The 27,056-nt window shown below is 40.3% G+C and overlaps 1 protein-coding gene across 2 annotated transcripts in view; it reads left to right on the top strand.

Annotated features, from left to right (window-relative positions):
- Positions 1 to 27,056, top strand: part of LOC124284926 (growth hormone secretagogue receptor type 1-like) — an 82,958-nt gene that overhangs the window by 38,189 nt on the left and 17,713 nt on the right. The window contains exon 1 of one of the 2 annotated variants that reach the window (XM_046721058.1): positions 23,380 to 23,656. The exons of the other annotated variant lie outside the window; for it this stretch is intronic. The gene's annotated coding sequence lies outside the window, so the exon portion shown is untranslated. Of the gene's footprint in view, positions 1 to 23,379; positions 23,657 to 27,056 lie in introns of those variants that run through there. 2 annotated transcript variants of the gene reach the window in all.

Raw genomic sequence — 27,056 nt, 5'->3', positions numbered from 1 at the left:
ACATCCTTTTGGTCATTACACAAACGGTCGAATATGTCTATACCACAAGGTGTTCTGAACATCATGCTTGTACGGCGAACATATGTTTTTTGTAAAACCTGCGTAAATTGTTACATTATTGGAATATATTTCTTTTTCTTATTAAAATATAAAAATGTTCGGTTATCTAAACGATGGCAATAAGTTCACTACTGCGACTTTGACATTACCGTGATAAAGTCACACTGATTCGTAGGGGGACATAGTGGTAATGACTCGACGGAGACAAAATGGTTGTTTAATGCCAAAGAACAAAGCTTACCACCTGCTTGCTCCGTCCAGATAAATGCGCCGTTAGTCCTAAATGTGCTCTTCTTGGGCTGCCCCACTGAGGTTTGAAATAATAAAAAAACAGTATCTAGACGCCATTGTATGGTAGGCTGCTCTCAATGAGACACTTGTAGCCTATACAAAGCTGTAATATGTAACGCTAATATTCCTTACACGTTTGCATCCAGTTTCCGGACCAACTCACGACACATTAATGTGTGATATACACAGCCCAGTTAGCAAGAGTTATCACCTGAACCTCCAACCAGTTTAACCGCTCTATGGTGGAGAGCAGACGATACAAAGTCATTAAATTGGAGTGTCTTTCTCCAAAAGAGATATGTTCGACAGACCATTTACACTACTGGGACACTACTGTATGTACCGGAACCTCAATCAAAACCCGCTGAGACTATAGCCTGATACCGTTGTTTCATACTGGTAGATGTGGATATATAGCCAAGTTTTGTTTCATTACAACATGCATGTGTAATCTAAGAGCACTAAAGGTTGTGTGATTGTTTGATCACAGCTTTAAAATGAATCCAAGTTTAGAACATGTCGGCTTCAAGTTCACAATAGCAGTCTCAAGCTCAAAGCCAACAGGAACGGCATCTGATTTCAACAAGGAGCACGGTGCCTCATAGGGGTATATTGCCGAGTTTCACAGGAACACTGTTGCGTTCTGTATACACACTGCTATTGAAACCAGATGTAGCAGGCAATTGGAATCAGACATTCAAATAAAATTGTCTTTACCTAAATATATTTTGTCTGTAGTAAGGCATGTCTGTTTTATATTTGCTTCTGCATCAGATAAAATGGTATGTCTGTAGTCTTTTCACAAGTGGTCACTGGAAGTTTACATGGGGGAGATATAATAAATTCAGCACCAAAAGACATTCTTGTGTGTGTTTCACAAGGTAATTAAGAGACACACCTGCTGTATGAGACGGTGAAAAGTGACCCATCTATACACTGTGTCTGCGGATGTGACATTTGGTAGAACTAGACATCACATCAAACAGAATATACGAAGAGGTATGTGGGAAGTGAACAAGTTGGTCAGCACGTATCAGTTGGTTATTACAGCAGATTTTCTCAGAGCCTCGGGCAACTGGACTTGGTAAAACTGTGTTAACACAAGACACTTCTCGGCCCTATCAGACGAACTCTAGGTTTGCGTGGGTGGATGAGCGTCACAGCTCTGGACGAGCGGCCTGAAGAACACAAAACATTCTCCCAGAGCGACAGTCTGCTACCTATTGTGTTGACACGCCTATGTTGACTAAGGACCAATATTTGCATACTAGTGCACCGGAATAATATCTATCCTTTTATCAATATATACTCTCTGTATCATATGTAGGTCCATCTTTCACATCGATCACAAATGATCATCAAATGAACATAATGTTTAAAGCTAGTGTCTGTGTATCATATTTCATGTGATTAATCTGTATGTCCAGTGCTTTTTAGACACCTTTGTTATATATATTTATATATAATTGATGTCGATCATTTAACGATATATTGTTTAAATAAATCATGTACTATTAACATATTAATATGCATCAGGTATCTGTCTATCTATCTTCCACTAGTGTCCCGCTCTAATGGAACATCAGTGTATTTTACATACGGTTTAAAGTCAACAGCTTACCAGCACTGATCAATACACAGTTCTGACACATCTTTGATATCAATACGACTCAATTAAGTGGCTCACAATAAGTCCATCAATAAGCTGTATACATTCACTGCTGACATAGCCGGTGACACTGAGCTCCATCTACAGTGACACCTCCCTATGTCAGTGGTAACTTCATTTGCCCCGTCTGGAGTCATTGGGCTAACAACATTTGCTATTTCACGTGTCCCGCGTACACAAACACTAATAACGTTCATTAATAGTCTCAACACTTCAAGCTGCCTTAATTACGCTTCTCCTGTCCCGTCGGTTACACCATAAATGATAACACGCGTTGTGTAGCATCGGAGATATGTCGACTTGCTCTGTGTATATTTACATAAGTTAAAGGGATCTTCTTCCTTCAGACGTCACTGCAGTATTCGTTAACTGTATGTATATTCATTGTGTCTTGTCAGGCGATCGTTTACTCCAGAGCATTGTTTTAGAGCGGAGAGCTGCGTTGTGTCACTAAGCTGAAGGACCTGCCTAACATTGGTTTGACGTTGGATGCGACACTAAGGTCCCCGAGGACGTAGTGAAGGAGTTGCTGCAGCGGGATCTCTGTGGAGTGCATAATGGACTGCAGCTAGTAATAATGGTCAAACAAGTGCCCTGATTAAGTGTCAGAAACAATGGCCCCTGAACGTTGAGACCACTCCACGTTTATAATAGCAATAGAGCTAGTGAGAGGAAACTATTTATTGAATCACTACAAAGCCTAAGGCGGCTTGATGAATGGGAATGATGTTGTTACGCACGCAGAGAATACAATGTGAGATCTATTATAAACGAAAAACACCAGTTAAAGAGCGAATTATCGACTGTTGTTTATGTGTTAGGCACTTATGTAGTTACAAGACGTTGTGTGCTACTGTGTCTTGACTAAGCAATCTGGGGGATGACAGCATGAACAACGTTTGACATAGACGTGACGGGTCCAGATACAATAGCACGCACACCTTCACTCACGTCACAGATGCTGACCAGGTGACCCCCGCTTTACCTATAATTGTTTTTTTCGTTTTTGTTACTACAAACTTTAACACTCTTAAGTCATTTCCTTCCCATTCATCAATGCCATATTGATTTGACTGGTCAATTCGTGGTTTCAAATCACAATAGTAGCCTCTGACAGAAACAGTTGAATTCGACTTCCGCATCACAACCGGCGATTATATTTGTTCAAAATTACTTCTTTTGCAAATATAGTACGGTAATGTGATAATACATTACAATATTAAGTTACAAACTCTGAGCTGTAGCAAGTACACTAAAACGTTACAAACCGTGATCTGCGTTGAATACAATGGCCAAAGACAAAGTTACAATTTGGTCAGAATACAGTCAGACTCGATTAGCAAAGTGTATACGTATATATTTTTGTTAGATTGACAACAAGGAGCTTTACTTTGGAGGCCTTTTGACCAATTTGTTCACCAGTGACATCGGTAACCATGGCAACACTCAATATTATCTTTGACTTCTACCAGAATACGTTCCAGTAGTCCACGACTGTAAGCTTTGACTGAAATGGGGACCAGGTAGATGTCTTTTATTTTCTATTTCGTGTCAACAAATGTTACAATCATAACACACACTGTGGTTCACCGGCTGGTCCGATCTGAACTCGATGTTTGGCGAATGTTTTTCAATTGCTGCATGGAATTGGATTCACTCACTCGATACCTGCATACATGGTTAACCAATCGCGATTCCTCACTGAGATCGTTCACCCTGTGGAAGCATGCTGGCGAGCAGCTCGCAAAAACGTCATCTAAATTTCTTGAATTTCACCAGGAAGACTTTTATCAAGAGTGAGATGTTGCTGACAACGCAATCCCCCGTGACTGCCACTGATTGTGGTGATCCTCTGGTGCAAAATTGTCTCTTAATTTCAATTCTGAATTTTCCGTTACGCTGGATGACACAAATGGTAATTTCGTGTGATTTTCTTTCGAACAGGAACACTGGCAAACACTGGGAGACACTCCCAAGTCGAGATATTCTCATTACCCGGAAATATATGCACACTGCGTTACTCTTACATGGCCACACGTCGTCGTATTTAATATACTCTCCCCAAAAAACGCATAATGAAAATAGCAATTTCATGTAGCACTGAATTAAAACGTGATTCATTTTACAAAAGGTTTTCCTATGTTTATGAGTCCTATGGTGTTTATGTTTTGAAACATCACAACAAAACGCACCATCCGTAAAATACCCGTATTTAACAGCATGATTTTCAATTTCGGCGTATAGTGTCACAGAATACACAATTCACATGCAATGCACGTGAAAGTTGGGGATCAGATAGTCTCAATGATAGGTATAAAAGATTGACCGCTGTCCGTCGATTATTCACTGTATTTGGAATATTGTTGACGAACGCAAAATGCCACGTCTAAGTGAAGCCAACCGTCATATCGCCATTGGTTTGCTTGAAGCTGGCAGCCTCAACGTGCAGTTGCCCGACGCATGAATGTTCACCAAAGCACCATTTCACGGCTCCGGGAGAGATATCGCCGGCAGAATTCGGTAGCAGATGCCCTTCGTAGTGGGCGACCTCGAGCGACCACTGTGGCGGAGGATCGCTACATCCGGGTACATCACCTGCGTTATCGAACAGCTACGGCGACCAGTACCTCTCGACAAATACCCGTATTTCTGCACTGACCGTCAGGATCAGGTTGAGAGAGGCTGGTTTACGTGCCAGAAGACCTTATTTTGGCCCTGTGCTTCGACAACAACATCGTCGACATCGAGTTCAATAGTGCACCAACGTTCAGGCCTGGAACATACCGAAGTGGCGTAGAATCTGGTTCTGTGATGAATCACGATTTCTATTGGAACGACGCGATGGATGAATGCGGGTGTACAGACGTCGACGTGAACGTTTCGCCGACGCTTGCGTTCCCCAGGTGGACAGATTCGGCCGGGGCAGTGTTATGATATGGGGAGCGATCACCTGCCGTAGGAGAAGTGATTTGGTGATGATCCAGGGAAACCTGACAGCTCAACGGTACTGTGATGAAATCCTACGCCCACACCTCCTTCCAATTATTGATCGCCAGAGGGAGTTGTTTCAACAGGACAATGCCAGGCCCCACACAGCGCGTCACACTAGAGACTTCCGCCAGAACCACAACATCAATGTGCTCCCCTGGCCCTCAAGATCACCGGACTTAAACCCGATCGAACATCTGTGGGATGCCCTGGACAGACGGGTGCGACGCCGTAACCCTCAGCCCCAGACACTTAGCAACTCGCACAGGCACTACAGGCACAGTGGGCTGCGATTGGGCAACACGAGATTCTGAGACTTATTCGTTCGATGCCGAGGCGATGCCGTGCAGTTCTGGATGCCCACGGTGGACTTCAGCGCCTACAACGCGTCTCCATGTGACACTCAAACTGACCTTCCTGGAGTTGGTGCCAAAGACGGATAAGTCTGCATTCCCAGTGTGCAATTTCGCTATATTTCATTGACTCATAAAGCCTACAAGATGTTTCAAAATTAGCATAAAAATACAGTTGAAATTCCTATATTTCTTTTTGGGGGGAGTATATGAGTTGTTCTTACTGACGTGCACATAGCAAGATTAATTCGAATTGTCTCGATACATTCTCGAGCATGAAAGCCATACAACTATTAATTAAGACTCTGGCCTAGTAAGGGATTGGCTATTTTTTATCAAGGGCTACCTGGCATTAAATTCATCGTTATTAGATTTACATATACCTCTTGGTACTTTAGGCAGATTGTCAAGTAGAAGACCAGGCTTGTCGACCTGATGGTTCCACGAGGACAGCAGTTAAATATATAATGCATGCACGTGTTACGTTTCTATACAGTATCTGTAAGTACATTGTTTTAATGTGATTGTGTATGTGAGTGCGTGATTGTACGATGTGTGTGAATGCAGGTTTGCGTGAGGTGTTGAGTGAGTGCATAATTGCGTGTTTGCGTGAGAGTGTGCACGTTTACGTCAATATGGTGAAGTGCTTTTATAACTTGTGTGTGATTAATCTGGAATGTATGTAATGGTGTGTTTTATTTGTATCCTCTTATTTTATTGTATTACTGTGATAATGCTTGTGATTTTAGTGTCATATAGGCCAAATGGCCGGGTGCTTTTTGTGTTTAATGTATGTATGTCTGTAATGTAATGTACTGTATTTTATTGCAAAAGCACGTGACACTTTAATAAACATTTTCTCTCTCTCTCTCTCTCTCTCTCTCTCTCTCTCTCTCTCTCTCTCTCTCTCTCTCTCTCTCTCTCTCTCTCTCTCTCTCTCTCTCTCTCTCTCTCTCTCTCTCTCTCTCTCTCTCTCTCTCTCTGTAAATACATTTTTTTAAATGTTTTTTACTTTCGGCTAAATTGAGAATATTGTGGTATGAATGTCAAACTAAATCTAATTAACACCCAGTGAGGTGCCGTGGCGTAGACGTTAAACCAGTCAAAAACTACATCAATTACACATAACTAAAATGATAGGACAAGTGCATTCAGAGCATCAACATGTGACGATTGAAACTCCTCATCTTCCTTTCAAATGCCATTACTGTGGCATATAATGAACTACTGCGAGGTTCAGTTCAAGTATGTTGTTGTAGATGGATTGACTGATGTGAGAGCGGGGAATCAGCTGGAAGGGTTACAGCCTCATCCATTCAATATGATTACCCTGCAAGAACAGTGGGAAGGTTGACAGTGATGAAAGGAAACAATCTGGATGAGATACAGTAGCTTGTAAACAGTCTGTTGTTGAGAGAGCCATTTATCAGACCTTATCCGTGGATTCTGGCAGAAGGTGTTTTCTTAACCCAAATGAATTATAACATACGAAACTTTGCAAATCGGCAAAGTTTAGAGAGTTTTTTTATGTTATTGCTTTGGCTAACTTCGACAGTCTCAGTAATCGTTTCGCCACTGCTTGCGGTATGTGCAGGAATATAGTCAATACATGTCCTTCCAATGACGGACTATGTCGGATTTGTCGCCTGTATGCATGCTGTTAACGAACCAAGCAGAATACGTATTCATATCCTTTTAACAGAGAAAAGTGACAATTTAAAGATATCTCTGCTCTATTTTTGCCTCCCAAAGCATGAATGAAACAGCAATGATATAATGTTTTAAAAAGGGAAAATATTGCCAATAAAGCTACATGCAGAACAGCCATTTGTGTGAAATGATGTTAAATGAACCATTGAACAGTGTTTAAGACAGATTTCTTATGACTATGGAATTAATAGTTCCGTCCCGTTTAAAATAACTACATCACAGCATGCAAGCTCAACGTAGGACACTGGTTTAAGTTAAACCACCTTAGTGAAACCTCCCAGGAAAGATGCTGTCTGAAAGATAGTAATCTGGATGAAACACGAACGCGACCCAAACCATATCCTGGTAGTTGAGTGGCGGAACTATATATAGGCATCTTCGTGGTGGGTATATTCAGTAAAATGCTGATGCTTATAGCCATAGGATGCAGATATAGTGCCCGTCCAGGTATCGCAATGGAGATACACATAGAGCCGAAAGTGTTTCAGTAACCCTTCCTCGTTAAATTGTATTTGCTGCGTAAACCCATAATTTATGTGTTGTTTTATGCCAACCAACTCTGACGATACCATCCTGGTTTCACAACCTAGAAGGTCCCTAGGAATGTTTTCAAATGTTCAACAAGTGTCCAGGACATGTGCAGGGCATGTGCAGGGCGTGTTTGTAAGACATTGATGGTATAGTTGACAGGGCGACAAAGTTTGGTGAATTGACTCGATTTGATAGTGATTCACACAATCCTGCGTCTGATGTAGACTGTACAATGGTGGCCTGTACATCAGCACAAGGGTTTTGTCAGGTTCACAAAGTTGAACATACTTGTCTAGCAGCTGATACCGGGTGAAGTATTAACTATGGCTGAGCTGACTTGATCATTTTAGATTTGGATGATATTAAATGTATGATGCTACGTCATGTAGAAACTGAGTGGTTTAGCTTGTTTGTTGTTTAAATCCGAACTCAGCAATACCCCAGCTAGATAACAGTAAATACTCGAGTCTTGCAAACCGTACACTGATCGAAATTAAATACAATGAAGAGGCCCGTTCACATCAACATGCATGTAAATGTATCAAGCGCTGATAATGAGGGGAGAGGGTGGTAAATATACACCATATACAAGTCCATATTCCCCAGATGTTGCAGCAGGATGGGTAAAACGCCCTACATGTCAGTAGTGGTAGCGTAATTGTTGCTGTCGAAGCCTGCGACTACTTTGCGTTGCATGAGGTTTACGCCCCAGCGTATGTAGATTCGGAAATGCGATTAAGGGCAACAGAGAAATGTGCATAATTGCTCAGATTTCGTATATCGCCATTATACTTGGCTTGTGAATGCCATGTGTGATTGAAAGCCATACATATATACATGAATGAGGATCTATCCATTACCACTTAGGGTAATGTGGTAAGCTAAAGTCCACGCATTGAAAGTGTTGTGTTGTTATTTACCACCTAGCACAATAACATTGTTAAAACACCCTGGAAGATTTATTAGCAGATAATGTACAAGACGGCGTGGAACCATCCAGTCACAGGAACAGGCTGCAACTACAGGGCATTATTAACTTTTTCTCTGAAACGTGCCTCCAGCTATTAAAGGAACTTATGTGATTAGATGATAATTAAACTTGGTTTAGGGTGTGAGCTATTGTGGAAACTGTATAAATCACAGCTCTCTTGCCCGGACTCTCTGTCCACGCTGGCATCAACACCGAGTCCTACCACAAGGGGGATTCAATCCCGCTAAACCAGCTTATAAGCTTGTCACTCTCTTACTTTCAACTCTTTACTCTTTCGTCGAATAAACTGACTCGTCATTTCTTCCAAATACATGATGGACGACTGTTGAGAATAGAATATTAATATCATCTTACATCGTATAATTGACAAGGAGATGTGCTCTCAGCAAACAAATAATATTAAGCTTGAAATTTGACCGGAAAACGTTTTCAGATTTTCTCTATAATGAGTTGATGCATTTCCAAAATCAACTCAGAACAGTTTTCCTTGCATAATCCATGTAACTGATCCCTCCCATTGAACAAAACTGACGCTAAGCCAGAAACTAACTGATATTGTAAAGACATCACGCACAGGCCATCTGCGTAGTTTGGGGTTCGTGTATAGATTTTCACAGGAATCAAAACCCTTGGCAACAGAATGCACTGCGTTTGATTTGCTTACGAATTAAGTAAATATTCATCAGTATTATATCTCACCTTAAGAGAGATCAGGTTAAATATTCTGGTATGTGAGAGAGCACCCTTCTGAGCCTGAAGCGCCAAGACTATGGTTTAACAATTGGTTTTCTGCAAATGACAAATGAGTTTGATACACTGGATCGGCCTACAGTGATAGGCTGGAGCCGTTAAGACTTTCACACATCTCGGATGAGAAATAAAGCATGAATTAATCTACACTGCTATCATCGATTTATTGTAAAATGGCTGTGTCAGGTACAATTAGGTGAACAAGTGTGTGTCGTTGCGTTAAAGATTGTTTCACAAAGGTGCACGCACGCACTTGTGTGTCGTGGTGTGTGTATGTGAGTGAGTGTGTGAGAGAGGGAGTGAGAGAGAGAAAAAGAGAAGAGAGAGAGAGAGAAAGGGAGAGAGAGGGTTTGTGTTTGGGGGTGAGACAAAGACAAATTCAAAGTCTCAGAAATTATCAGTATATTAAGATAGCAAATATAAAGTAATTTCGAAACTAGTACTGTTAATGTAACTCATTTTCAGCTGGGACGTGACTTTGGGTGTGTGTGTGCCAGCGGGTGCAGTGACCTGAACGGCTTACCCGATCGCCACTGCCTAACGGTCGGGACGGCTCGGTTCTGGACATCTTTGGGAAATTTATTGTCGATTAATTTAATCGGATATTCTCATTATGCATTGTTTTAATATATGTTACGTCTTATAGGTTTTGTCGTAAGGGTAGACTAGCTTATTCGTGTATTGAAGATGTTATAGTAACCTGTACATCTTGTACATTCTTACCGATGTCACATACGTTCGTGAATGCGGTATAAATGTGCTGTTGTAATCTTGTTTAAATGTTACATTATATTTTGTTATCGGCTGGCGTGTTCAGTATATTAATGCATATCTATGAGAGTTGATGTCTCATAGGCCCAGGAGGACGGGTGCTAATCACCTATTGAAGTTTACCTAATAACGCAACTATAATGGGACAACAAGTGATATCCCAATAGATGTTATCTATTATTCCATATACATGTAAAGCGTTATGTTAACTTATGTGTGTGTTAGCTTGAACCAAGCACCTAAGATAACATGCCACAGCTTAACATGAGTACTCCGGATCCAACTCGCCGAGTTCCATACTCCGGATCCACACAGTATACTCCGGTTCCACACAGTATACTCCGGTTCCACACAGTATACTCCGGATCCACACAGTATACTCCGGTTCCACACAGTATAGTCCGGATCCACACAGTATACTCCGGATCAATCCTTGCTTCATCTTTGTTCCGAGATCCTGCAGCGTACCATCACTGTTGTGTGAAATCAAGTGATGCTAAAGAGCTGTTTTCGTCCGGCAGATCAGTTCATACTATCCTGACATTTAAGCCACATAAAGTGTCTCATAGCACTGTCAGTAAGTTAGTTTGAGTTCCACACAAGTCTCACTGACTAAATGATTGATGTCGAAAGCATTCCTCATGTGTATGCTATGATGTCAGAGATACACTGTCTGAAATTCTTCACTTTTTCAAATTAGCACAAAGGTCTAAAAGTGATCATAAACAACGGTTATGCATTTATTCATGCGGGAGATTTTCCTGGATTTTCCCCTCGAACATGGAAGTAAAAATGTAATGGATGTCAAATGACTCTTTCAAAGGATAATAAAGTTTAAATTCGTGGTCATGGGACCAGTGTCTTGTCCTTCAGGAAATTCACATATCGTGTAAACTTCACGTTAAGGTAAATCTCAGGAGTAGTCTTCTCCTTACACCTTCGAATCTCGCCCGATTCTCCCCCCTGAATCCCACGTAATGAAAATGAACCAAAGATTCATCTTTGTGATGTTCACTGAACTATTCATCTGGAACATTAACGGGACGATTGTGCCTTATCTCAGCACAGAAGCGCCCAGCCCGCGGGGACTGGTATATGTGAATTCGACTGCAGTATCATTATGATTTGTGAGGCGTTTGCGTGACAACCAACTCGCCGATGTCTCATACGTCCAACCATTAATATTACACAGCACATACACAAGCCACTACCGTCACGGGTTCAATCTGTGAATAAGGTATATTGCAATATGATATATTTGCATGAAGATATATCTGTCACTATAAGAAGCAAAATAGATTTTCCATCCCTGCAGGCTGGAACGTTAAGTGACAAAACACAATTGTAGTCATCTGTCACCTCTAAAACATACGCAGCAATTTTATTTCTAGTTCCTTCCCAATTGGTGCATTTGTGACTTACCATATTTTTGCCGCCTGGGGGAACCATGGACTGACTTCATATAAAATAGTCGTATCCCCCAGCATCCTGTACGTACTACTTCCAAATGATCGTCTCAGTGTGTCATTGGTAGTGTTCCCTTATCGGGAATCCAAGAGTTCGAGGGTCTGTGGAATCTTCCATACTAACTGCCGACGGCGGTAGGATCAATGAAGCAAATCATGGGCGCAGGCAACAAAAAACCTCGTATTATGGAACCATTGACATCGCCAGTGTGGTTTTTATCACCACTCAAATTGCAATCAATGTGCAAGTATCTTTTTTCAGTAACTTTCCAAATGCCCCTTCCTAATGTAATCGATGGTGTTTGGTTAAAGGTGCATTTCTTTCTATTTAATTAATCGAACTTCTTCAGATCATTCACTGCAAGCATCATTTCCATGTTGGAACATGGACAATTAAATTTACTTTTCCTGAAGTAATAGTCCATATAAAAACGAACCAATAATATTGTTCTGATACCCCATTACTGTAATCTGAAGGGACTCTATTGTGCTCACTGCACAATTAATGACACCAGATTCTATCATGTCCTTGGAATTACGTCTTGGGGAAGATCAGCATTCGGTCATACCTCATTCTCTACTGATATAAACCCAATATACAGTATTTACATGTTGCAGTAATGTTGCAACAGTATTTGGAACTCACGTAACGTTTATTTGGGACTTTTTCACTTAAGAATTTGAAAAGAATTAATGGTCAAGGTAAACATATAGGTAGTTATCAAAGAGCATATTTCAAATTCCCGAACGCATTGACAGATTAATATTATCATAACAGGTCGCATGTGGCGCGGATGAAGTATTCCGAATTTGGTGCTTCAAACTGTACACGTACCGTTACAGTACGATGAGACTCTTCTGTCTGTACAGATTCACAGAGATAAGAAACTGGGGAACCATAAGCGTCCATAACATTGTCATACCTCACACGTTGACACCTATGATGTGTACAGAACATGCAATGAACTTGAATCGGTTGAGATCGCAAATAGAACAATGTCATCCTGAATATTTGTCCGTATTACATGAATCTGCCACTATATGAGGCATCACACTTTCCATAAAGACGGAAATGGAGACATCCGCAATCAGCAACTTTATCATCCAAAATCAGTAGCTTTACCAACGCTCTGCACAAACAGGATTGTATCCATACTGCATATAGAATGAAATGCCATTATTAAATAAATACATTTTGATCACTCTCTGGAATTTATAGGCTAAAAGTAGCAATTATTCATTTATGAGACGAAACTCAATTATGACAATCGATATCCCTACAAGCGTATTCTCAACCGGAATGTTTACAATTCCAAGCTTTTACCCCGCGAGAGTCTCGCTGTAGGAACGATTGGTATTCTTATTTGAACTGTTTCCAAGTTTGATTACTTTCTAAACTTTTAAAGAGTCAATAATTCATTTACAGATTAGAATAGCAACAAAATAATTCGTCAAAGTAAAATTGAAATGCAGACATAGATTAAAATAGAATTCAAGATGTACCACTTATTGAGAGGCAGCCGCTCTACTAATCAACTGAGTACACCTCTAGTAATTCAAATATTTACGGTCGCAAACTTTGGGCAATTGACTACCTTTGCCAATCTTGCCTTTAATTGCTTGGTAAAATAAACGGCTGCTGATCCCATAGCACCACTTGATCTATACGTCTAGATATTGTTGACTTGCTAACAAGTTGGGGCAATTCCCTCAGAATCGAATTGCAGACACTTCTCCGCTACATTGTATTGTCGATCGCTTTCTGCAACACATCTACAACGGATGTGTCGTCTCTTGTGGCCTAGGGGTGTTGACATTCCAGTAACATCTCATAGCAATGCCAGTCACATTTATACAAATTATGCAAGATATATTTTGTAGATAATTCATGATTCTCATATGTACAAGGTCTACTTTTTATGACAGTCCAATATTGCTTGACGAAACGTCTGTAGACGCGTCAGATTAAGATAAAACCATATGAAATATTATGCTGTGTTAGGTATGGCTGCACTTTGAGAATAATTAAAAATGCCGTTGTACATAAGAACTAAGTATAATTATTCAGCATGTAGATGTGAATGCACTGAGAGTTAATACAATTAACCCAACACATTTGCATTAACTTTGAAGCACGACATGGTGACGACTGACTCCAGTCTAAGCGCAAGTGCATTGTAAGCTTAGATAGCTGTACATGTGTATATATGACAGACAGACAGTTAGCTCCAGTCTGGCTTCAAACATTTCTTTTAGAGGTTACTGAGTGTAATGTCAATGTAAAACCAGGTTTGAAATGTTGCTTGTATAAAGTGACACAAAACTATGGAATCCTGAAAGGGACATTGTCGCGTTGTCGCATTATCGCGTGTCGCGCTTTGTTAAAATATTGAATATAGCATGCATTATAACGTATTGTCTAAAACGCAACATTTCATCAAAATGTCGCGTTGTCGCATTTGTCGCGTGTCGCGTTTTATTAGTTACGGCGCAATTTAAAAACTATCACAAGCATGATTATTTTTCGATGTTTTTAAAGGGCTGAGATACCCAGGGATCGAACAATAATAATTGAACGTACATGTGGCCGTGAAGTCTGTGGGTTAAGAGTCGTTGGTTAATGGAATGGAAGTATTGAAACTGGAAATTATGATTGAGTAGGTGTATGTTTGAAACGATACAAGTACATGTGTATCGCTGGGTATGGTATCATTATCGATACATTGTAAATCATGGCATGTGCAGGATTAATTATATAGGATTCAAATAGAATATTGAAAAACAGACATCACAAAACATTATTGTAATGAAATACCTTGCTAATTCACCAAGCTCCCTAAACCTTGAGTGAGTGGAGCGGAGCGGAGCGGAGTGGAGTGGAGCGGAGTGGAGTGGAGTGGAGTGGAGTGGAGTGGAGTGAGTGAGGGAGGAAGGGTTGTTTTCTGGCACTCCAAGGGTATGCAACTCTGTCAAGCGATTTCATCGTTTTCAATATCATAATGATAACAGTCCATTTGTATGGCGTTTTCCCAAGAAGAATATCACGTTCAAAGCCGACCTAAACTGTCTTTGAGGTACTGGATGGTTAAGTGATATTACCATCTCATTCTACCTGGTATCCATCCACTGCTAGCTGAACAGAGGCAGATGTCGGACAAATTCATCAGCGTCGGACAGGTCTGTACCAAGAAACTCTGTCATGAGCCACTGTCGAACATAATGACCCATTCGAGGACTTCACCTGATGTTTCTGCCGATGTGGCCTGAATTTTAACAATATTTCAGCTTTTTCACAACCTGTCAGCTTGATATCGGTGAAAGTTCCAAAGTGATGAATGTGTAGGTTGCTCGGATTCGAACCTATGATCATAGTTTTCTGGTGTGACTACGATGCACAACTCTGCACAGCAAACTGCCCGGCCTTGAATGACAGAGCCACCGTGTGCCGTGATTACAATGAATAGTAGCGCTAATAATTTTCAAAGCAACAATGAAAGATTTGCATTATGTTCAAGAAAAGCTACTTCATTTTAAAAACCATTGGAGGTAACAAAAGACCACTGAAGTGTGAAATAGAGTATAACTTTTCCTGCGCATGCGTAGTGTAATTGTCTTTCTATGCATGCGCACCGGTAATCGAAAAGGGCGACAACGCGACATCGCGACAATGCAACATATTTAATACTTTGCATTTTAGTCAACTTTTAGGCGTTTTTTACACATCTTAGATAGGGCGACAATGCGACAACGCGACATATTTTGACCTTGAAAATTGAACATATCGCCAATTTGTCCCATTGTCGCTATGCCGCATTGTCGCCCTTTGGAGGAATAGAAAAATATTATTCAAAACGCGACATGCGACATCGCGACAATGGGACAAATGGGCGATATGTTACGTTGTCGCGCTTTGGTTAATTTTGCCTCATTTTGCTTGTTTTTGAGAGCGCGACAAAGGGACAACGCGACAATGTCCCTTCTCGGATTCCATACAAAACAGACCTCTTGAATCTTTGACGTACAATCTGGAAGATGTCACAATGGAGAGTATTATCTTGGATTTGTGTTATATTCGTCTATGACGAGGGCCGCCTCCATGGTGTAGTGGTTAGTGCGTCCGCCCGGAGAGCGGAAGGTCGCGGGTTCGATCCCCGACCGCGTCATACCAAAAGACGTCAAAATATGGTACTTGTTGGTCCCTGCCTGGCGCTCGACATTAATGTGTACAACAAGGACTAGTCGGCTCGGAGTCAGTATAATGTGTCTGAGTGGAGTATTCATACTTCACTGCGGCATGATATCTCAGTGGGCTAGCACTATAAACCCAGCTTCAGCAGCCGCACATACACGTACACACGCATGCACGTCGTCATATGAGCGAACGTAGCACGACGTAAAACCCAATTTCACCTCACCTCTATGACGAGGCCAACCATTTCGATTCATCCCTCTGCGAGGCCGGCTTTGATACTTGGTGAAAATCACTCTGGGTCAAGGATTGTGTGATACAGTTTCTGGTAAAGGAAACGTGCGGCCTTCCGTTGTCCGTGTAATGTTCATTAATGATCATGCTCAGGAACGGGAATGAACTTGGAGCCTGGTGCTAAGGGACGTTTGTGGCGACCACTTCAGTACTGTAATATATACACACATACCATATCAAACAACACGTGCTGCTTTCCTTTTTTGATCAGGACATTTTAAGGGGTAGTTTAGTTTCTAATCTGGCAAACATTGGTACCGTGTAGATTCATCTCCTTGATCGATTCAGATAATCATCAGCAAAGAACTAATGGTTGTCGCGCAAGTAGTCCCGTAAAGGTCAGACTTTGCAATCAGCCACTTAAAAGCCAGAAATAACTGACAGGAATATATCCCACTGCGCAGATACACATTTTGAATAGTTTGTTACCAAATGATACATCTGTACATTGACCTACATGTTCATTTCGTCGCGATGGCCGTAGATGTAAATGACGTTGAAGTTTCTTAAAAAATCATCTTAAATCCTTCAAAGTATACCCGTTCATGAAATAAGCCACACAAGGCAGTCTGGTGGAAGCTGGTGTTGCCCTCTGAATATGTTACAATCCAGGGTATACAAAGGACATGTTATCTGAGCAAAAAGTATTAAGATGTTATGTTGCATCTTTATGCAAATAAATAACAACAAGAACAAAAGAAACCAACAAATCATGAAGGTATATATGCCGAGGTGAAAGCGATACAGCATCGCATCTGAAATGCATCTTAAAACTCCAAGAGGCTATCTAGGCAGCGGTGAAACTGCTTTCATGGACCGATGTGTTTACCGCATTTATGTATTATGTTTTTAGCCTTGTTGTGTGGCGGTGTAGTTCGTTTTAATGCGTTGGTAGTGTTCAGGTGAAGGTGGTGGGGGACAAGCTCCTGCCTCTCTATTGTAACATTACATCAGCAGTTCAAGTATTCGTCTTCATTCACCTGACAGGTGTGGGGGGAGGAATAGCCCAGAAACGTTGTGTATACAATAAAGAAGAACAGTTACTCTTATCTTGTAATGCGGTCGTAATTCACTTGCAGTAGTGTGTACTGTATAAACGTATGTAAATTCATATTTAATACAACTGGTATTGGCACAACATGTGCTTGTTGTGTGTTGGTATCACTCTGAATTCTGTCATGTCTGGGGAACACATATTGTTTCACCAGTGACACACAATACAGCCGTTAGCCACACGTTACAGCTATTTATGTGAACTATAGGATTTCATACATTGGTCACTGTATTTAACGACCTTTCACCGTGACACTGGTAATAATTGGTTACAGCAATTAAGAATCGGTACCTTGCGTTAGATTACTACCATCTTGTACTTCCCGTCGGCCATAGCCCACACAATGGATGCCTGTCTAGAACTAAGCCCCTAGGTAAACATTTAAAGTCTGCTTCAGTGTTATAACTGACAAGGCATAGGGTGACATACGTTGTGGGCACGGAAATCAAAGGAGGAGACAGAAAACTGTGGTAATGAATAAACAAATCCAAGGAGGAACCGAGCTGACTGGGTAAAACGCCGGGAACCAGTTTAAACCAAAAGGTATCCCTTCAATTCTTCGTTCTTCAATTTTTTGTTCCGGTACCACTGCGCATGCCATTATTCATTGTCTGTTTTACGCGGTTTTTATTTTACAAAGTCACCTTTGGACAAGCATTTGTGATTCAGGTTGCCCTGAAGTAGTTAGATCTGCCTACATGCTGTGCTGGGCTCACTCGCCCTCAAATATAGAACGCCAGTGCAAAAGAATAACCAGTCTTATCCAGATGACGCCTGTGTAATTTTCCTTTGTCATTGATATAAATGTTGCTGAAGGATATGTTTAGGGCATTAAATCATGGACGTAAACAACAGTTTAAAAATCTGAAGATTGGAACCTTGACGATTCCATGAGCTTGGATCTATGTGTTCATGTCGCCACATCTCCGTTAAGCCGCTCATACAAGGTTTTCCAAATGTTACCACAACGTCAGCATTGCCAATGGGGCGGAGTATAATCCGCAACCTAGAACCTGAATCCATCAAATTCTACGTCATGCAATGAAGACGACAGGTGCATGGATATTCACCAAATGAAGTAAAACATAATATCACACACGTGCTATCTTACTTGGCACGTATGCGGGGCCATAGGCGGTGAAACAAGACAAAAACATTTCGTGTCAATAACGCAGGATCAGAAGTGTCGCTCGACACTTGTGTGATCAATGAGAAGTTGTTTAAACTATTTGTATCTCAATTTCGAAATTCTATGTCCGTAATGTGTGTATCGATAAACGCTTATGCATTATACTCCCAATATCAGTCGCGTGTCTAGTTGATGCAGAAACGTATTTCTGTGATAAGCAATTGCTGATTAAGTTTGATAATATCAATACTCACGCGCGTTGAAACATCGAGCTGTAATCATGCACCTTAGGTGGTTTTATCAGATGTGGATATTTCAGCTGACGCGTAAAGTTGGGGTTGATTCATACTTCTAACAGTATATAGACATATAGTCTAATTTGATGCCAGAATATGATTGGATGCTCGAAATCCATTTATTATCAAGAACCAGTAACTGTATGCACAAACGACTCAGCTCTAATCCATTCAGTGATAAATGGATATATTCTAGAATGGTTTCTTATTAGCATTTGTTTCATTTTTTTCAGTAATACTATAAGTATATTATTAACTATATTCTTCTTTGAAGAGTCTGGGCGTAAAAGATCGCTTAACAACTATATATCACGGTAATCATGAATTTTGAAAATAAAGTCACAAAAATGAGTGAGAACGCAGGGACGCTTGCTTTATGCCAGTAGTAACACTGTACGTCATCACAATGCAGGTATTATCCATAGAACGGGAGTTAAAAGCATTCTTATGTTGCTTCCAGATAGGGACAAATATCGAATTCGAAACCTTGAAGATCCAATTTGGAACTTGTCTTCCGAAATCCATGCGTGTTCCCAGGTTAGAATTGGTTTTCAGCGGGCCAGGCTGATCGGACTTGCTTATGCTGTTGAGGCATGTCACTGTATCCCAATTGTGTCAATCGATGCTCGTAATGTCCGTCACTGGACTGTCTGTCTTCGGACTCGAGTATTTACAGATCGACGTTCTGGCTGGATACGCCCGATTGCGGCGCCAAACAAAAACAACATAACTAGAATTCGAACCTTTGATCAACTGATTCAAGAAGGCTTTGACATAATTGGTAAAAGCACTTAACTGTTTTTCTCAGTAATAAGGAGGAAATGACTTATATATGGTAGACCTTCTATGGAGTTATCATAGGGTGTTTGCATTTCATCATTCGACCGGGCACTTTCGCTGAACAGATCAGTCCACAGACCTTATCCGAGAAATCTCCAAAGTAAACATTTCCAGTGATGGTCAAACCAAGTCATATAGTGGTCAAATCGTGCACATTCAGCACTTCTGAATACAGGGCTTATCACGACTCTTTCCACCAGAAATTACTTACAGATTTCAATCACTGGATTGTTATCGAACGTGTTGTGTAGCGACTGTGGTCAGCGCTAACGTTCCACTCTCTGATGCACCACCGACGTTTACGGTATGACACGAACTAAGGGTCGGGGGCTCCGGGATATCATTTGATGAGATTGCTGGAAGGAGAGGCTGGCGTGTGCTGGCGGGAGGCTTGCAGAAGAAGAAATAGTAGTCCATTCAAACACAAAACCAGGATCAGTGGCGCCATTTCATGCTTCTTTAAGACTATAATTCTACATTAAAAAGAACACAGTTTTCCGTAAGGTCTGGGGTCGCTTGAAGGTATTTCAAATACAAATCGACACATCATTCCAGGAAATAATGTGTTAGGCAGACTGATAAGAATCGTAATAGCTTTTAGATAGGCATTGGCGTGAAATTAATTATTAGAAAGTCGATATAAAGTCGTTATCTGTGGTCTGGTTAATAATATATTGACAGATAAACCCCTGCTGTTCTGTTTATAAAAAGGAGGTTACGTTGGGAGCATTAACACTGGAGTATGTGTAGTAATTAACATAGACATTCTTATTAACTATGCATAAAACGCTTTTTCAATTATTTGTAGCAATTTCTTAATTCAACAAAACGGGCTAGTGTCTGAGGGTCGGCTTATACCAATTTTCATAAAACCACCAGTCACGGTGTCTGGGAAAGTTTGTAAATGTAACTTGTAATATTTATGTTTATAGAGCATGCAATCAAACGCTGTTTTTAAAATGAATATTTGTGTGGCGTTCGCAAATAGAAAAGCGCACGAGGGAATACATCCAGCGTGTTAACTATGTGATACTATCTTCCTGTGTGTACATCACCTTGTATTGGGATTTAGATTTGACCTTGAAACACAATGGTAATAGTCGGATTGTCTTGCAAAAGATAGGACGTTCGACATACATCGACCGATCGATTTGTTACTCTGCAAGCTGTTGTCAGTGCGTGTGCCTGTCTTGTCTTCCCGCTGTCTTGTAGTCAAGTCCATTTGTGATCGTTTCGTTTAAGATAGACTGCTTTGACGTCATGATTATATCAAACAAAATGGTAGATTCCTTGTATCAGCATCGCTTCTGATGGTTCCATTACCATTCCGTGCGTGCCAAGTATACAGACTGCGATTCTTCCTTTCGCTAGTATCTTTATCACAAAAAGGTCGACGCGGGCATTCAAGACCTACTGATTAATAGTCAGTGTGACAAAGGTGGTATGAAAGACCTCAGTGATCACCTCGGAACCGCCACTGGCAAGTCTCTGTTCCACCTGTCAGGGTTACCATCACGCCAATTGTTCATTACAGTCATGCCTAGGGAATCAAGATACCAGCACCCTGGTGACCGACTGACAACATGACACGGCGCCTAGTGAGCTCTGCGACATTTTCACCCAGCTAATGAAGCGTGAACATGTGTCAATTAACAGCAGTAAACGAAGACAAATACGCTGTGTGTGTCGGAGAAGAGAGTCAACCGAGAACTGACGAACCTAAATGCCTCGGTGAGACCGACAGATTGATTTAAACTGATCTACTCACTAGCCTTTCCTTAGTGTGTATGAGTGAGGCCTTATAACGTACAGGTCTACAATGACATGTATTTTCACAAACCCTCATTGAACAGTACCTTTAGAGTTTTAGATAAAGAGGTTACATCACAAATTATTAAATATTAATTTCTTACCAGCCTTACCTTTTATCGTCAATTTGCAGAATAAATGTCTTTATACCAATAGATTTAACATTTGATAACATTAGTGCCATCATAATGTCTTCTCTGTAAATATTCCAGATATATACGTTTTGCACAGTGAAAATTTTCAATGATATCATGAATGTCTAACAACAAAATAAACAAATGCCATGCTTTCTCGAGGCTTCAGTTTAGTTTTCATATGCTTCCCCTTGCTCAAATGGAATGGTGGTCTCGTAAACATTAATTACCTGGCCGTTACCAGTAACGTAACTGTTGAAGGAAAATAACATATTTTGATATTTATCAGTGTCATTATCATCTGATACGTGGTCAATAACATTCAGCATTTAAAAGGGTTTAACGTAACCAGGCACAACTAGCGGACTGTGATACAACTTGAATATTAGCCTACAGACTTACAAGTTTCAAGTTCTATGAAGACTTTATTACATTTATGTGCACGTGTGTCCCTGTACACAGTTCGTCGCAATGTATAACTGTAAAGATAAATTACCATCACCATGAATTATGACTATTGCATGAAGCTCTATTGTTCCTAATGGGACATGTGTTGCATATATTCAGATTAATGTACGCCCTATGTTCAGAATATCAATATTACAGAACGATGGGCGTATTGATATTCAATTATGCATACAGCATTGTGATGTTATTCATCAACAATTGGAATGTAATCGTATATAAACTAAAGAAAACGATATATTAGGAACTATGAGAATAATCAATACTGATATTACTATCGTAGTAGTAAGTTTGTATTTTCAATTTAACATGTATATAAGTGTGTTATAATGGGTCAGTCATCCACTGTTATCACACACAGATAGTATCTCCAACGTCATGTGGCAGGAGATTATCATGTTAATCATATAGGATCTGAAATAAACATACACGTTTCAGTTAAACACACCTACTGTTTTGTTTCTCTGCTTACTACTATAAAATAAATGTCAACCTGAGCCTCCTGGCAATGAAACAGTCAAAGCGTCTTGAAGGAATAATTTCACTAAATTGTAGTAAGTGATATTGCGTGAATGTTTGCTTGATATGTGTTTAGTCTTCATATGATCACTGAAGGACATGCTTAGTCTGTCAAGGTTAGTTGTGATGAAGTGATCTCACATACAATTTCATAGTTCAAAATGCGGGACCTGTCAGTGCTGTAGCCGAATGGTGTCAGATGCACATGCCCTGTAAACGTAACCAGTGTACGTGAGACGAACCCATCTCATGATACGCCAGAGACAGGTGAAACATTGAACATTCACTAATTATTGGCCTACTTTCCCAGCATTTGTGAAAATTGCTGATTCGACGTAAAACAACATTTATACATTCATTTCCCAGCATTTGTCCAGAATATTGTACAGCTGGTAAACCCTGATCTACAGCAGGATTCGCGAACAGTTATGTGTGAAATATGATCCCAAGTATCAGTACAAGTATCTTGTACTTGAGCCTAGCGATCGTCTTTCAAATCAGAACCCCTGTCCTTCCTTGAACCAAGTCTCGCTCGTTAGGTACAATCGCGGTAATTCAAACGGTACCTGGGAAGGGCTCGTTTAGAACAGTACATTTTGCATTTGTAAGTCTCAGATTACCACAGACCAGCATTCTTATCTAATATTATATATTACTGCTTTTCCATCAGTATCCGGTATGCCAACACACTGCCAATAGCTTTGTTCTGTATGTTTGGATAGTAAACGGTTTCATTTTATTGTATTCAGAATTAAATGCTACATGCGATTTTGGAGGAAATAGACTGAGAATATACCAATGTTTCTTTGTCGAGTCTCCAGAACTCTCCAACTACATCTGCACTTACAACTAATAAGAAAAAACACATCGTAACCTAACGTAATCGAAAACCATTAATTGTAGCGGAACCACTTCTTTTGAAGCACCCACGGGGTAAAGCCCGCTGGTAATCTCTATTGGTAGGAAATGTCACGTGTAGAAACACTTACCCCTTATTGGCTGAAAGCACGCAGCCATCAACTTTGAAGAGAAATTAGATTTGAGGTTCTATTAGGTTCATATGGCGCATATTGCCAGCACACTGATCACGGGCTGGTTAGAGCAAGGGCCATTTGACGATCTGTCAATAACACACAGCTGGTCCGTATAGAGAAAATAGTGTCATCATTGATTCGCCTTTTGTGTGGTTGGGGAATCATAAACTCAAGCGGACTATGAAGCAGACGACTGCCTTGGACACCTCGGTTTAACTATGTCCGCGGTATGTGGCACAGGAGTTGATAATACCATACATTTCCTTTACTGCGTATGATACAACCGGGAACACCACAGAGCAAATACATTCTGGTAAGTCAGTCCTGTATATTAACATTGCGATAATTCTGTATAGCATGTACCAGTTTAAATAAATTGCTTTTGTTAATACCGAACACAGAACTAGTCCTGCTACCTGGCGGCGGCCTGTAAATAATCGAGTCTGGACATGACAATCCAGTGATTTGTATCATGAACATATATCTCCTCATTGGGATACGATGACAGGCATCAACCAAGTCACCAAGTCTGACCTTCCGACCCCGTTACTTGCTTCTCACGACAAGCACAAGATGGTAAAGAATATTTTCCGACACGCATATTTACACATATGGTATTTAAATGTGCTCAACTGACGCTGGTAATGACTAGCTCGGTGATAATTAGTCATAATTGACATAATAGCGGGAATACATTTTCGCGTTACAATTGACGCGTATGTATACTTGTGTGTGTTAATCGTATATCATGAACAATTGAGTGATTCATGCCAGGCTCATAAAAATACCATGGATGTAGTTAAATACTCTGAAAAACTGATTTGCATTGGTATTTCCCAGCTAACACATAACATTTTCAAAAAAAATTAAGAGATTCTTTTTTTCTAAATTAGTTTCGACAAAATGCTTTCGTGGCGTTTCAAAACAGTTTCCCAAGTATCCAAAGTGATATTGAAAAGTTTGAAACTGTTAGTCAAGAACATCATGCTTCAGCGTGGTCGTAAGTGTTGTTATTGCAATGTCCTTGCTGTCGCTTAAATGTTTTGCAAGAACGCATTTCACTAAATTGACAGGTGTCACTGGTGGTGGACACCAGGCTCACGTTTTGCGAACTCCTTATCTCATTACTATTTCTGGGTATTTCAAAGAAGTATTCTCAAATTTATTAGGAGAAGCCCAGAAATTACAGATATCACATGGATGTTGACCTTTAGAAGATGACTGGTGTTCATTATTCGTGCATGGATGTTGTCGTCTTGAAAGTGAGTGAGTGAGTGAGTTAGTGAGTGAAAATTTAGCGCCACTTCGGCAATAGTTCAGCGATATAGTGACGAGAAAGGTTTTCCATACATAATAAATATAAGTTGTGAAAAAAACAGACAGCGAAGGACTGTAAAATAACTAGAGTATCACAGATGGTGTCTACAACTAAATATAAAACTATATTATTTACGAAGACAATACAATATAAAAACAGGCTATAGGTCCCCATCAACTGAAGGTAGATCATCATACTAGGGACCACGGGGACTTACAATATTTTTGCTACCTGCATGGACAATAGTTGGATTTACAACATCCCTTCAGCCGCTGGCGACTGCAGGAAAATATAGCCGAAATCTAAATGAGCAAAAATACTACGTTTAAAAACAAATGAAAGTTTAAATTTTACTTTGAAAGTTTTGGGACTTACGTACCCTCTCCGGTCGTCTTGAAAGACGAAAATGGAACACAAAGAGGATTGTTGTTTCGAATGTTTGCCCGATAGCGCTGTCCAGTTGTCGTTCCTTGTGTGGGTCTGTTTCACTAATGAGATGTCATCCCACATCATAACCGTTTCACTAAGTCATAAAGTCTCAAGGTGGGATTGGCTTCACGTTCATTCCGACGTCGCCAGAAATGACAAAGCCTATCAAAGTAGTGGAACGTGAATCGGGACACTTGTATGACAACGGTGTTTGAACCTATGTCGAGTCTACAGGGGCGATCAAATATTATGTAGAGTCACCAAGAAAACGATACAAATGCAGTTATTTTTATGTTTTATTTTCTACATATTATCTGTAAAACTCAAGCAATTTGGTTTTGCTATGTTCCAGTCTCACGATCCCCATTTTGTTTGACCTGTTATCTTGGTACCCTCAAAAAACGTAAAATCTACAATAAATGCATCAAAAACTTCAGGAACCAAAATATGCAAGAAATATATTGTGTGTTTGAGATTGATAGAAGTCCCCTAGAATCACACTTAGATATTAAAGTTCATAAAAAAAATAATTTGCAATTACAAACGCTTGTTAAATTGACTCCACCCTTCATGTTCTCTAAAGAGCTTGTTTTGGAGACACTACCCATCCTTTCAGATGACGTAATCATAAGGACATAACTTATTCTAATGTTTTCACTTATGCATACATGATGCCAGGGGTTCAAACTAAACACTGAATGGTCACAAATATATTGTAAACAGTACCAGCTTAAGTATCTGGACACAATGTTTTAGGAAGATTGAAACGGGGGTTTCCTTAAAAAACAGCCCTCGACTAAATATATATTAAGCAATCCAAATCTTGAAATGACAGTTGATTATGACGGGAAGTCACCCAATACTATATTGAACATATTTCATATGATATACTCTGAGGGCATACCATTATCCAAGAGGTACCAAATGACAGATCGTTTTTCATTTTCTGCAGTTTTGTTGGAAATAGTATACCCCAATGAAACTAATATCTCGTTATCCACATTACCCACATATGTGAAATTTTGGATATGGCTCTGCTAAAGATTCCTTCAAAATAAAATGGAAGCTTTTCAAACATTGGACATCCAGAATAGAGTTGGTCTTCGTACTTTTTGATCGACCCACGTACTTGTAACACAGGAGTTGTTCATACATATCTGTACATAATATACCAAACGCCATGTACACTATAGTTGTGAACTTTTTAAAACATGTCTTCGATAGAGCATTGATAATACTATTGTATTTACACCACTTGGCAATGGTGGACTCCTTTTCCCTGATGCTTTGGGTAAAACAGGTGGTATTTACAATGGCATATCCGGGTCAGGATGGAGACAAATGGTCCATCCGTTCTGTGATGTAATCAGTATGTTTTAATACCCATTAATCGACGTGTGATTCGGACACTATTCGTGGAAGTGACTTACTTTTCCAAAGGGCTATGGCTGCTCACAATAGAACCATGACCATGGGCCAGTATGATGAATATGACAGATGATCCGCTATGAAGCTATGCCAGTTACACGAGAAGCAATTTATGTCTTGACACATATTTCGTAAGGCATCAGACCTGTCACATGCACAGACAGTGTCAAGTGTCAAACCTTCTCTGCAACTGATTTCTCGCCAAGGAAACGCTACTAAAGAGAGATAGAGAATATTTGACTATGGTTATCAGCTATATTGCTGCTGGTCGCGGTACACATCCTCAGCAGCATCCCAACTATATTACCCTAGTGCCCAAAGCCGAGACGCGTGTGCCAAACACAAAGGACACATATTTAACGTTTGTCACTCAGATACGACTCACACAGTGTTATCGCACTTTTTTCATTGTTAAACGGTAATTAAAACTTTGTTGTTTAACTATGGTAGGTACTGATGTTCTTTTAACCATGGCAACGGTTTACATAGGTATTAACATTCGGGCCTTTGTGCCTGTCCTAACCTGCACGTTGTGTAT

The sequence above is a fragment of the Haliotis rubra genome, unplaced genomic scaffold, assembly GCF_003918875.1.
Source record: "Haliotis rubra isolate DU_JTF1 unplaced genomic scaffold, ASM391887v1 Scf348, whole genome shotgun sequence".
NCBI lineage: Eukaryota > Metazoa > Mollusca > Gastropoda > Lepetellida > Haliotidae > Haliotis > Haliotis rubra.
Note: the sequence above shows the minus strand (reverse complement) of the source record. Positions and strands in the feature narration are given on the sequence as shown.